This window comes from Atractosteus spatula (genome assembly GCF_055471065.1).
Source record: "Atractosteus spatula isolate fAtrSpa1 chromosome 10 unlocalized genomic scaffold, fAtrSpa1.hap1 SUPER_10_unloc_14, whole genome shotgun sequence".
NCBI classification, from domain to species: domain Eukaryota; kingdom Metazoa; phylum Chordata; class Actinopteri; order Semionotiformes; family Lepisosteidae; genus Atractosteus; species Atractosteus spatula.
In genome coordinates, this window is record NW_028296617.1 from 485,115 (window position 1) to 497,318 (window position 12,204).

At 40.5% G+C, this 12,204-nt stretch overlaps 3 non-coding genes across 3 annotated transcripts; 2 read left to right on the forward strand and 1 right to left on the reverse strand.

The window, feature by feature from the left end:
* Positions 1-7,308: 7,308 nt before the first annotated feature.
* On the forward strand, positions 7,309-7,421 carry trnal-caa (transfer RNA leucine (anticodon CAA)). The gene is made up of 2 exons: positions 7,309-7,346; positions 7,376-7,421. It is a non-coding gene; the product is annotated as a tRNA-Leu (tRNA).
* Positions 7,422-10,429: 3,008 nt separating this feature from the next.
* Positions 10,430-10,502, forward strand: trnaa-cgc (transfer RNA alanine (anticodon CGC)). Its single transcript has one exon. It is a non-coding gene; the product is annotated as a tRNA-Ala (tRNA).
* A 758-nt stretch (positions 10,503-11,260) lies between these two features.
* On the reverse strand, positions 11,261-11,332 carry trnap-agg (transfer RNA proline (anticodon AGG)). The gene has a single exon. It is a non-coding gene; the product is annotated as a tRNA-Pro (tRNA).
* Between the last annotated feature and the right edge of the window lie 872 nt (positions 11,333-12,204).

Below are 12,204 nucleotides of genomic sequence, written 5' to 3' on the forward strand. Positions count from 1 at the left end.
ACAGCGGGAAAAAAAACTCCCTTTACTGTCTTCATACAGTACATCCCTCTTAAATCCCAGAAACACAGAAACTCCGGGGCGTTTCTGTGAGTCAGTACCGGGTTTCTCTGTTCGAGGTTACAAGCAGAAACAATAAAAGCGCTGAAAGCAGGAAGTTATTTCTGCTCGTAGGCATAAACGTACAAATAAATTTTCTGATTCCTAAAACCTAATAAAATCCATGTACAGTGCCTTGCGAAAGTATTCGGCCCCCTTGAACTTTTCAACCTTTTGCCACATTTCAGGCTTCAAACATAAAGATATAAATTTTTTATTTTATGTGAAGAATCACCAACAAGTGGGACACAATTGTGAAGTGGAACGAAATCTATTGGATTTTTGAAACTTTTTTAACTAATAAAAAAATGAAAAGCGGGGCGTGCAAAATTATTCGGCCCCTTTACTTTCAGTGCAGCAAACTCACTCCAGAAGTTCAGCGAGGATCTCTGAATGATCCAATGTTGTCCTAAATGACTGATGGTGATAAATAGAATCCACCTGTGTGTAATCAAGTCTCTGTATAAATGCACCTGCTCTGTGATAGTCTCAAGGTTCTGTTGAAAGCGCAGAGAGCATCATGAAGACCAAGGAACACACCAGGCAGGTCCGTAATACTGTTGTGGAGAAGTTTAAAGCCGGATTTGGATACAAAAAGATTTCCCAAGCTTCAAACATCCCAAGGAGCACTGTGCAAGCGACCATCTTGAAATGGAAGGAGTATCAGACCACTGCAAATCTACCAAGACCTGGCCGTCCCTCTAAACTTTCAGCTCAGACAAGGAGAAGACTGATCAGAGATGCAGCCAAGAGGCCCATGATCACTCTGGATGAACTGCAGAGAACTACAGCTGAGGTGGGAGAGTCTGTCCATAGGACAACAATCAGTCTTACACTGCACAAATCTGGCCTTTATGGAAGAGTGGCAAGAAGAAAGCCATTTCTCAAAGATATCCATAAAAAGTCTCGTCTAAAGTTTGCCACAAGCCACCTGGGAGACACCCCAAACATGTGGAAGAAGGTGCTCTGGTCAGATGAAACCAAAATCGAACTTTTTGGCCACAATGCAAAACGATATGTTTGGCGTAAAAGCAACACAGCTCATCACCCTCAACACACCATCCCCACTGTCAAACATGGTGGTGGCAGCATCATGGTTTGGGCCTGCTTTTCTTCAGCAGGGACAGGGAAGATGGTTACAATTGAGGGGAAGATGGATGCAGCCAAATACAGGACCATTCTGGATGAAAACCTGTTGGAGTCTGCAAAAGACCTGAGACTGGGACGGAGATTTATCTTCCAACAAGACAATGATCCCAAACATACAGCAAAATCTACAAAGGAATGGTTCACAAATAAACGTATCCAGGTGTTTGAATGGCCAAGTCAAAGTCCAGACCTGAATCCAATCGAGAATCTGTGGAAAGAGCTGAAAACTGCTGTTCACAAACGCTCTCCATCCAACCTCACTGAGCTCGAGCTGTTTTGCAAGGAAGAATGGGCAAGAATTTCAGTCTCTCGATGTGCAAAACTGATAGAGACATACCCCAAGCAACTTGCAGCTGTAATCGCAGCAAAAGGTGGCTCTACAAAGTATTAACGCAAGGGGGCCGAATAATTTTGCACGCCCCACTTTTCATTTTTTTATTAGTTAAAAAAGTTTCAAAAATCCAATAGATTTCGTTCCACTTCACAATTGTGTCCCACTTGTTGGTGATTCTTCACATAAAATAAAAAATTTATATCTTTATGTTTGAAGCCTGAAATGTGGCAAAAGGTTGAAAAGTTCAAGGGGGCCGAATACTTTCGCAAGGCACTGTAAGTCTCCTTTTCGTCCCCAATGCATATAACTGAATATAAATCAGTCAAGTTCAGCTACTTTTCTGATGTATATGAATACACTAGTTCTGGTGCAGCTGTTACAACAAAGATACTGAAGAACTTTTTTTTCATACGAGCTCTTGCCGTTTTTTAAATTGAATATTTTTTTCATTTCGGTAAATCACACGAAACACCAGCAACACTCATCGTAAGCATCTGACCAATCACATTCCTGAATTTTAAAACCATTTAGTATTTATTTTTAACTTGTTTTATTTATTTTTTAATTTTACACACCTGTTTTAAGTATTCTTGCCATTTTTAGCATATTGTAAGTGGATTTTTTTCAAACATTTTATTTTTTAAATCATATCAACCCATTGTAACTTCCCATTGATAATTCCTGAGCTTTATAACTGTGTATTATTTATTTTTACCTTGTTTTATTTTTTATTATTTTACAGAGCTTTTTAATATATTGTGAGCATTTTAGTGTCATTTTCAAATAGGACTATCAATGCTCTTGACTTTTAAACCTGTATTTATTCTGACATTATTCTCTCCACCTGCAGATGAGGGAGGTATTTGATTTTAAATTTGTTGATTTTGGGGGATAATGTACATTCATTTCCTTGTATGTATCACCAGTGGGAAACTTTTTTTGGATGAATTGCATTTTTGGATGAATTGCAATCTTTACTTCAAGGCCTTCAGACTGATATAGAAATGACGGGAGATTTAAATGACACATTTGATAAATCAGACAGGAACAGCATAACATCTAAAATGGCAGAACCCTCTAAAGTACTGAAAAATTTCCGGCACATTCATAATAAATAAAATGTATTGAATTTGAAGCATAAAATTTGCTTTTTTTCCCACCTCACCTCACCTAATGCTATTGCATTAACGAGGCTGAAGTTGGCTTCTTATTCGCCAGCTTCTTCGCGTTTTTCGTTCCATCTTAAATGCTGCTGTTGTGATGTCATGCCGCCTTTCGCCTGTAGATGGCTCTCTACAGTCATTTTTAAAAATACTTATCCGGATGTATTACTGTACATATCCTCAGTAAAGGGGAATATGTAAGTAGAGACTGTCCAAATTGCATTTTTGTATGAAACACATTTCAGAAACACAACTCACAATAATACAATCTGGCATGTTATTCAACGAGTAAATAAGACAAAGGCAAAACATAAGTTCACTGGCACTTTCTGCATATTTTCCACGACCTTGCCTTCTGGTCATAAAAAGTCTCAAACTCTTGGATTTTGCAAGAAATTTTAATATAGCAGTTTTAAATGGGATATTTAGAACATGGCATATGAGAATATATGGTTAACTGAGGATGAGCAGAGGGTGATCACACTTTCTGCTTATTGCTGTGAACCTACCTCCTGGTTATAAAAATGTCTAAAAATTCTGACACAGATGAGTGAGAGACAATGGAAAAGACTATCAAAATCCTGAACTTCAGGACATTGTACTGTACCGTTTTTTAAATACGACCCTCTGAACATGGCATGAGAGAATACATTGTCAAATGGTAAATGCAATGTTTGTTATATTGCTAGGGCCCTCCCTCCTGATTTTAAAATTGTCTCATATTTCTGACATCAAGGTGTGAGACACAATATAACAGACTGTCACAATCCTGAACTTCAGGACATTTTACTGTACCATTTTAAAAATATGACCCTCTGAACATGGCATGGGAGAAAATGGCATGTGAGAATGCATTGGGAAAAGGTGAATGCAATTTCTGCTGATTACAAAATCGTCTCACAATTCTGACACTGAGGTGTGAGACACAATGTAACAGGCACTCATAATCGTGAAGTACAAGAGATTTTACTGTTACGTTTTTTTTAATAATGACCCTCTGAACACAGCATGTGGGGATTTATAGTCAACAAAATAGCACACATTCTGCCAAATTGCTTTGTCCCTCCTTCCTCGTTACCAAAACATCTTAGTATATCGACACTAAGGTAAATATCGGAGTCAACCGATACTGATCAGGGTCTGCTGCTGCTGAGCCCGCAGCCTTCACCATAAGGTCCAATTCCCCAAGCCTGCTGACCATATATGTCTATCCCTTCTCGTCAAAACTCGTATTTTCACAGGGTACCCTTCAGAAATCGCAGTATAGAATGAAAAAAAAAACCTCCAATAGATCTCGGCCGCTGTTGGTGATTTTCCTTTAAAAACAAATGAATGTCTTGAAATTTTACGGAGTGTATCACTTTCACCGAGACCGAGAAGTCTCCACGACCGGTCTTGTACCGCAATGAAATACAGAGCCCGTAGGGGGCAGTAGGCTTGCAAATATAGCTCACTGTGTATATAATGAAGAAGCAGAGATTAGTTCCTCGTCTGCATGTTGCAGAGCCTTACGCTACTCGTACCAGCAGCTGGGGTTTGATCCCTGCACGGGCGATTAGTTGAAAGACCATTTAGCCGGCTGGCTTTTATGTTTCACACTAAATTGAGATCTCGAAACCAAAATAGTTAGAAATATGGAACACAACCGTTGTTCCCCAAGAAGGAAAGCTGTTTTGTACTGACGTCACTCCTTTTGATTTAACCCAGATTGTGAAGACAACTCCGCCCTATCAAAGAAAAATGTTACTCAAAAGTTGGAAAGCACACTCTTAACCCATCTTATATCTGATTCCCGCGATCCGTTCAAAGCTGCTTAGTGTTTCGCAAGCAAATCATTTCAGGGAAGAAACTCAGTTTAGTGAACTACTTTTGTATTTTCACTCATTGAATTTGATATTTGTACTCTCTTTGCATTCTCAGCAATAATAATTCAAAATTACAGTTCGGATTTATTGGAAAACTTCACAAGCATTGTTAGGTTAGGACTTTAAAATTGTATTTTAATATCTTGGTATATTTACCTTCATTTTAATATAGATATAACCATAAATGTTGTTAAGCATATTGTACTTATGTCGTACTTTTTAAACATTTTAGCTGAGGACGCACAGCGACTATTATACCTTGTGATACATGCAAGACATCTGTAAACAAAGATGTAATTACAATAAAATTGGCAATTAACAGAAAACCACAATTTGTGTAATATTATTCCTCGATATCGATGATCAGTTGAAGGATTTGAAGAAACTATCAAAGAAACAGCAGCAATAGCAGATGATTGGTTTTGAACCCATCTTTACACCTCAATAATCCATTTGTCCTCAAAAAAAGAAAAGACAGGCATGTTTCGAGTCTCATAATTATCCTCCTCTCGATCCAAAAGAAACATATACCTTTGATTGCTTCTGTAGTATTTTGGATTTTCTTACAAAGATCTCACGAAGTATTGCCAGGATCTATATTTAGCGTTCGGTAGCGATAACACTGCTGATATTGATTGAGTAAAAATCTATGATGTATTGACAGCTTTATCCGAAGCGAGAAGTCCTTGAACGCCGCTTATGAAGTGTTGGGATCCATACCAAGAAATGCCTTTTGTTTTCTCACCCAAAATACTGCTATTGCATTACACATTACATGAACATTACCAGTTTTGGTAGCTTCTGGGTGCGATTTTCCAAAACTGAAACTAATTACAAAATTATTTAAGATGAACCATGTCCAAAAATTGTAAATCAGGATTAATATAATATCAAATGAAATTACTACAGAAGAAAATGTTTAACTGAAATATGAATAAGACTATGCAAGCCTACAAAATAGAACAATTCAATATTTATAACTTATTTTTTTTATATTTTGAGAAATGGGCTCACAAACTGGAAGACACTAACGTTTCTCTTTGTTAGAGTATGTGAATAACAGTTTAACCCCAAATGTCTGTAATTGTGATTTTGTTAAAATTCCAAAAAAGCATCTATCAATACTAAGAAATTATTAAGAAAGGAAGAAATTGTATTTCATAACCTGTAAGACATGAAGACATTTACAGGTTATATCCTTTGCTTTGTCTTTTAACGCAAGCGTTAAAAACCAGCAGTACTGATGATTTTCATGGACTGATGCACACTTGTTCTGTACAACTCCAGTGATAAAACCTTGTCTGTAAAAATTGTAGAATGTAAAAGGGCGAAACAACGCTCCAACCACAGGAATGGTATCATAAAGGATCATTTTCTTATTTAATACATCCTTTTGAGATGCCTTGTCAACGCACACAGACGTTAGAGCTGAACAAATATTTTGTACACAAGACGGCAGTGCGATATTAGTTTTCCTGTCTTCTTGATGGATTCAGAGGTCCTTGCTCACCACATAACTTTACAGCTAAGGAACAGTAGCTTGGAAAATACCCAACTCAACAAGTGAGCATGTTGGTTGCTCTTGCTCTGAATGCAAGGAGCTGTTTTTTTTTCGCATTAATCATTATTAACCAGAAACAGCTGCACAACTGGTCGCATTTGTGATTATGTCACTTCTCTGCTTCAGCAAGGTCAATAAAAAACTCTGAAAGTAGTAGAGAAAAACTGAATTAAAATCATATTAGCAATTCTGAGCGATATCTGCATACAGGCAATCCAATAAGAACATTGAAATCTTTGAATATCATCTCTCTATATATTGCGCTGCTTTTTACTTGGAGTAAAACTATTGGATTGGAGGAATGCTAACCGCTGGGTTAAAATGTATTGTTGTTATTTGGAGAAATCAATGAACTCGTGATTTTATATGTTTTAAAAGACGGTCATGCACACAGAAAAAAGACAGTGCTGATTATTTTTCTGGAGACGGAGCACTGATGACCTATCCGAGCCAATTGATAAAGCCCACCCAGTGGATACTCTAGCAGAACGTGGAAGAATGTTCACCATTGTAACCAAGGCAACCACAGGAACAACATCAAGAAGCACAATCAATTCCCCATTTAAATCTTTCGTGTAAGGTATGCTATGTGAAAGTATGAAGTAAATCCTCTGATCTCTTTTGAACATGGACAAGGTATTTCTGATGGAGCGCTATGAGCAAAGATTTAATAAACTACTCCTGCCGATAATTCAGCTTGAAGAAGTAAAAGCCTCACAAACAAAAGCAGCTCGCTACCACAGCCAATATTAAATGTACTTGGTGGCACATTACCATGTGCACTGGCTCAAAAGTGATCTCAGCAGATGTTATTCCCTACGTAAAGCTGAAAGCGCTGATGAGCATTTCCATTGAGAAAAAATAAATCTGCCTTGATGTTAAACATAGAGAGCCTGTCTTTTAGACGTTCTCCCTCTAAACACCTTGTGCAGCCTCCCGACAGACTAACAAAAAGCGCATTTTCACCAACTCAATTTATAATACGCCCCTCAAAACTCACAACCAAATAACAATCCATCCGTATATTTGAATTCCAAGATCCATTCAAGGCAACTTGGCTCTTCGCAAGCAAATAATTTCAGGGAAGAATCTCAGTTTAGTCAACTACTGGTGCATTCAGCACACACCTTGCTTTTGCTTGTCAGGGTGGCCGAGTGGTCTAAGGCGCCAGACTCAAGGATGTGTGTCTTTTCAGCTGGCTTGGGTGTTCTGGTCTCCAAATGGAGGCGTGGGTTCAAACCCCACTCCTGACTGCTTCTGTTTTTACCTCTCTTGAATTGTTCCAGTGCTAGCTGACAGTGAATGACTGAAATATAAAAGCAGCAGAAGAAAGCAAGCAACTCAGTGCAATTTGTGAGTATTCTGCACTGTTAAAATGCACAGGTTTTCATACTTTTTGGAATTTGTAGCTCAAGAAGTGACTCCTGTTTCATTTTCTATTCACCAACTCGATTTGCATTCCGCCCCTCACACCTCACAACAGAATAACAAACGGCTTCATGTGCCACACCATTCCCCTGTAGATTCGGTTTGCACTATGAATTAGGCGACCCCAAATGAAATATTTTAGTGTTGGCTCAAATGTGAGGAATTTCATGAACCCTCAAAAAGGAACGCTTTCAGAGAATGCCAGCAATTCAAAGCGTGTAGGCAGCAATTCTGCAATTTATTTTATCGGGGCTGGTGCTTTCCGAGTCGATGGCTCCGCATTAGAAATGAGAAGTGCTGAACTCTAAACATGTTCTTGCCATTACTGCTACTCCTGCTCCTACTCCTTCGTCCTCGAAAAAAGAAAAGACAGGCATGTTTTGAGTCTCAAAATGATCTTCTGGATCCACAAGAAACATGTAAATTTGATTGATTCCGCAGTATTTTGGATGTACTGTACTTATAACTTCCATCGAAGAGAGATTTCATCAGTTGCATGAAATTGAAACTTTCGACTTTTTGTCTGGTATTGAAAATATGTTAAAAAAAAACATAAACAATTTTCTAATGAACAACTCATGAAGTATTGCCAGGATCTATATTTAGCGTTTGGTAGTGATAACACTGCTGATATTGACTGAGTAGAAATCTATGTTGTATTGACAGCTTTATCTGAAGCAAGAAATCCTAGAACGCCATCTATGAAGTTTTAGGATTCATACCAAAAGATGCCTTTTGTTTCCCACCCCAACTGCTGCTATTGCATTACACATTATGTGAACATTACCAGTTTTGGTAGCTTTGGGGCATGATTTTCCTAAACTGAAACTTATTACAAAATTATTTAAGATGAACCATGTCCAAAAATTGTAAATCAGGACTAATTTTAATATCAAATGAAATTACTACAGAAGAAAAGGTTTGATTTATATAACTTATTTTTTTTATTTTTTGAAATGGGCTCACACATTCAGATTCGTTCTCAGTGGTTCTTGCTCACCAAATAACTTAAAAGCTGAAGAAGAATGCTACGAAAAATACTAATCAAAATACAAAATAATAATCATTATTAACCAGAAACAGCAAAAAAACTGGTCACATTTGTGATTATGTCGCTTCTCTGCTTCAGCAAGGTCAATAAAGGACTCTCTGAAAGTAGTAAAACACTAAAGAACTGCAAAACTGAATTCAGAATCATATTAGGAATTCTGAGTGATGCCTGCTTACATGCAATCCAATACGGATGTTGTCTTTAAATAAGAATTCTCTATGTTTCCCTGCCTTTTCCCTGGAGTGAAACTATTGGATTGAAGGAATTCTTATCACAGGTTTACAAGGTGTCGTTGATATTTGGAGAAATCTATGAACTCGTGATTTTTATATACTTTAAATAACGGCCATACGCACAGAATAAAATGACAGTACTGATGATTTTTTCCTGAGACGAAGCACAGATTATCTTTCCAACACAGCTGATAAAGGCAAGCCAATAGATACTCTAGCAGAACATAAAAAAACAGAATCAATTCCCCACTTAGATCTGACATCTGAGGTATGCAATCAGGACTCTGTATTAGCTACTATTGATCCATGCAGGACACAGCACAATTTGAGCCACCACTTAGACCTGGTGCCCTCTTGTCTTGGATGAGATTGGCACAGCGATTGATTACTGGGGATCATCTTCTTCATCCCTGAACTACCTCACTCACACCGAGATCCCTGGCTGTAGTCCCCTTTACCTAAAGTGGGGTCTCCCTCACTGTCATCCACACTGTATCCAGAAGGTGCCGCATCAGAGAGGAGTCTCCCTGTGAACAGAAGAGCAGGTCAGTAATCTCGCTGTCATTCTGACACATACTGGCTTGTCAGAGACTATTTCTCTTCCAGGTAGTGTTTATTTCTAATGACAAAGGCTAATGCAGGCTGGTACAGAGTGTACTACCAAGTCTTATTTATGATAACTCACCTGACACTGTGTCTGGGCTCTGGGGCACAGTTACAGCATCATCATAGTACTCTGGAGCCTCTTCTTTCACAGAAGTCATCAGCTCTCCTGAAGCACACAGAGACAGTTTTACTGTTACACATCAGATATAAAATACAGGGGATCAGGCAACCTGATTATATAATACATTTCAAACCCATTCCATTTTTTTAAATTGAGATGGTGACTGACAACAGTGCAGCCTGTATCAGAACAGAGAAGGCAATGCTTTGTATCCTTGTGAAATATTTGAAGAGGAGCTGGACACTGGCAGCAGAATAAACAGACTCAGTGTGATGTGGTCTGCAGTACATAGAGGAGAGAGACTCAGAGTTTCTGGGATTGGTACAAGGTTTCTCTTTGGGACTGGACTGAAATAACCCACCTGACAAGGCATCTGGACTCTGAGGTATAGTTACAGCATCGTCATAGTACTCTGGGGCCTCTTCTTTCACAGAGGACATCAGCTCTCCTAAAGCACACAGAGCAGAGCTTCACTGTCACTGTCACACATCAGAACACTGATTCACTCGGCGTCAACATGACAGAACAGCAATCACTTGAAAACAATGTTCCACACTCCGTAAGCAAGAACTTCAGTGTTTGCAGTCACCCGATATGCCGATAGTCAAAGGAGCGCAAAACACGAAGCGTCAAAAGACAAGATGAGTTGATGGAAAGAGGGTTGAATTGATGAGCACAAAAGTTCAGCTCGTACAATAGGCAACGAAGGTCCCAGCGTCGTCATCGCACTTGAAAGGACTGCCTTGCAGACCAAGGGCAGTGGGCGGTGCCTGGCAAGAGGGGCAGAGGCGTTAAGACATGATGCCGAGAAGCATGAAGCGCGGGGGATTAGCTCAAATGGTAGAGCGCTCGCTTCGCATGCGAGAGATAGCGGGATCGATTCCCGCATCCTCCAGGTCTGAGTTTGGAGCTCTGGGAGCCCGGTGCTCTAATTTAGCCTCTGCGACTTCTGATAGGTGCTCCTCCGTTGTGGAGAGAATGTCCTTCAGTTGTCAAGCGTTGAAGGGCCACACCTCCTTCCCAACCTCAGTCTGCACTGAGTGCGTCTCCAGCATTTTCTCGTCCAGTTTGTCAGCTTAGCAAGTGAGAAGTATATCCGAGTGAAAACAGTGCTGATAATACTCTCACAAATTGTTAGAAGACGTGCTTTTGATCATCGATTGCTTAACAATCACATTTGTTCGACTTGAGCCATCAAGCTCGTAGTTTTCCTTCAAATCTTGAAAGCTCTCAGTGAGAACATCATAGGCTGCAGGACGCCCCGTAACTTGAGTACTTCAACAGAAAGAAGAGCAGACAGCTCCACAAATATGCGAGGCGCAGAGAGCGCAAGGCGAGCCGCACACGTTTCGGTGGCTGAGAGAGGGCAGTTTTTGCTTTTGCATTTCCCAAGTAAGGACGCATGACAACAAGCGATCGCGGTGCTCATCTACGACATAGTGGTGATGAGTTTTCAGTACGTGTTCTTTTGAACGAGCAATGAGGTTGCCGCCTTGGAGAGCTGACTGCACGCTCTCATTGTGCCACGTGATGAGAATTCGCCAGGCTCGTTCAGTCATTAGTCACATTCCATCGTTTGCCATAAGCAGACGCTGCGAAGTGATGTGGATATCAGTTCCCAGTCTTGTGGAAGAGGAGGAAAAGAGCACACGAGGGCTCGTCCGGGAGTTGAACCCGGGACCTCTCGCACCCTAAGCGAGAATCATACCACTAGACCAACGAGCCACGGCAACATTGGCTATTTCAATCTGTCAGTGAGCTTGAGGATGGGGGAGAGGCGTCATTCGCTCGTCCAGTCAGACCTTCATCAATAAGTCAAGAAAGCCGCAATTACACGGTTGCCTTGCAGACGAAGGGCAGTGAACTTTGCCTGGTAAGAGGGGAACAAGTGGCACTAGGTGACGCCGAGGCATAAGCCCCAGCAAGCGGGTTTGGCTTGTATGGTACAGCGCTTGCCTTGCATGTGGGAAGTAGCAGCATCAATTCCTGCGTTCTCTAGGTGTGTGCTTAGAGCTTGATGTGCTGAAAGGTGTCTTTTAGCCTGTGGTCATGCCTTTCATGGAGAGCATCGTGCAGCTGTCAAGCATTTCGCAGCCACGCCCCCTTTTCATCTTCTCTCTGGCTTAAGCGTCTCCGCCACTCTCTCTTGACATTTCATGTCAGCATGTCAGAAGTCCGAGTGACATTTTTAATGGCTGAGTGAGGGCACGATGCTGAAGCAGAGAGGCCACTTCAGCCAGAGAGACTTGTGCTAGGTGAGATCTGAAAGACGGACTCGCAACAGAAACAGACCAAAAAAGTATCGGTGAGATCAAAAGGCAAATGCAACATCCAGCAGAGGGCGTCGCAAGATTAGTGTATAGGTGACTGAAATTCACGTGAGGCAAACTTTCCGACACATGCACTGCAGCCGGCCTCATTGGCGTAGTAGGTAGTGTGTCAATCTCATAATCTGAAGGTCGTGAGTTTGTTCCTCACATGGGGCAGGGTTGCTTCCTCTCTTGCTCTTTTCAGACTCTTGTGCCAACTGTTCACTCATAACCACGTCTGGAATGCGTGACCTTTACACGGGCGAGAAGCAACGCCGCATCCCTTTC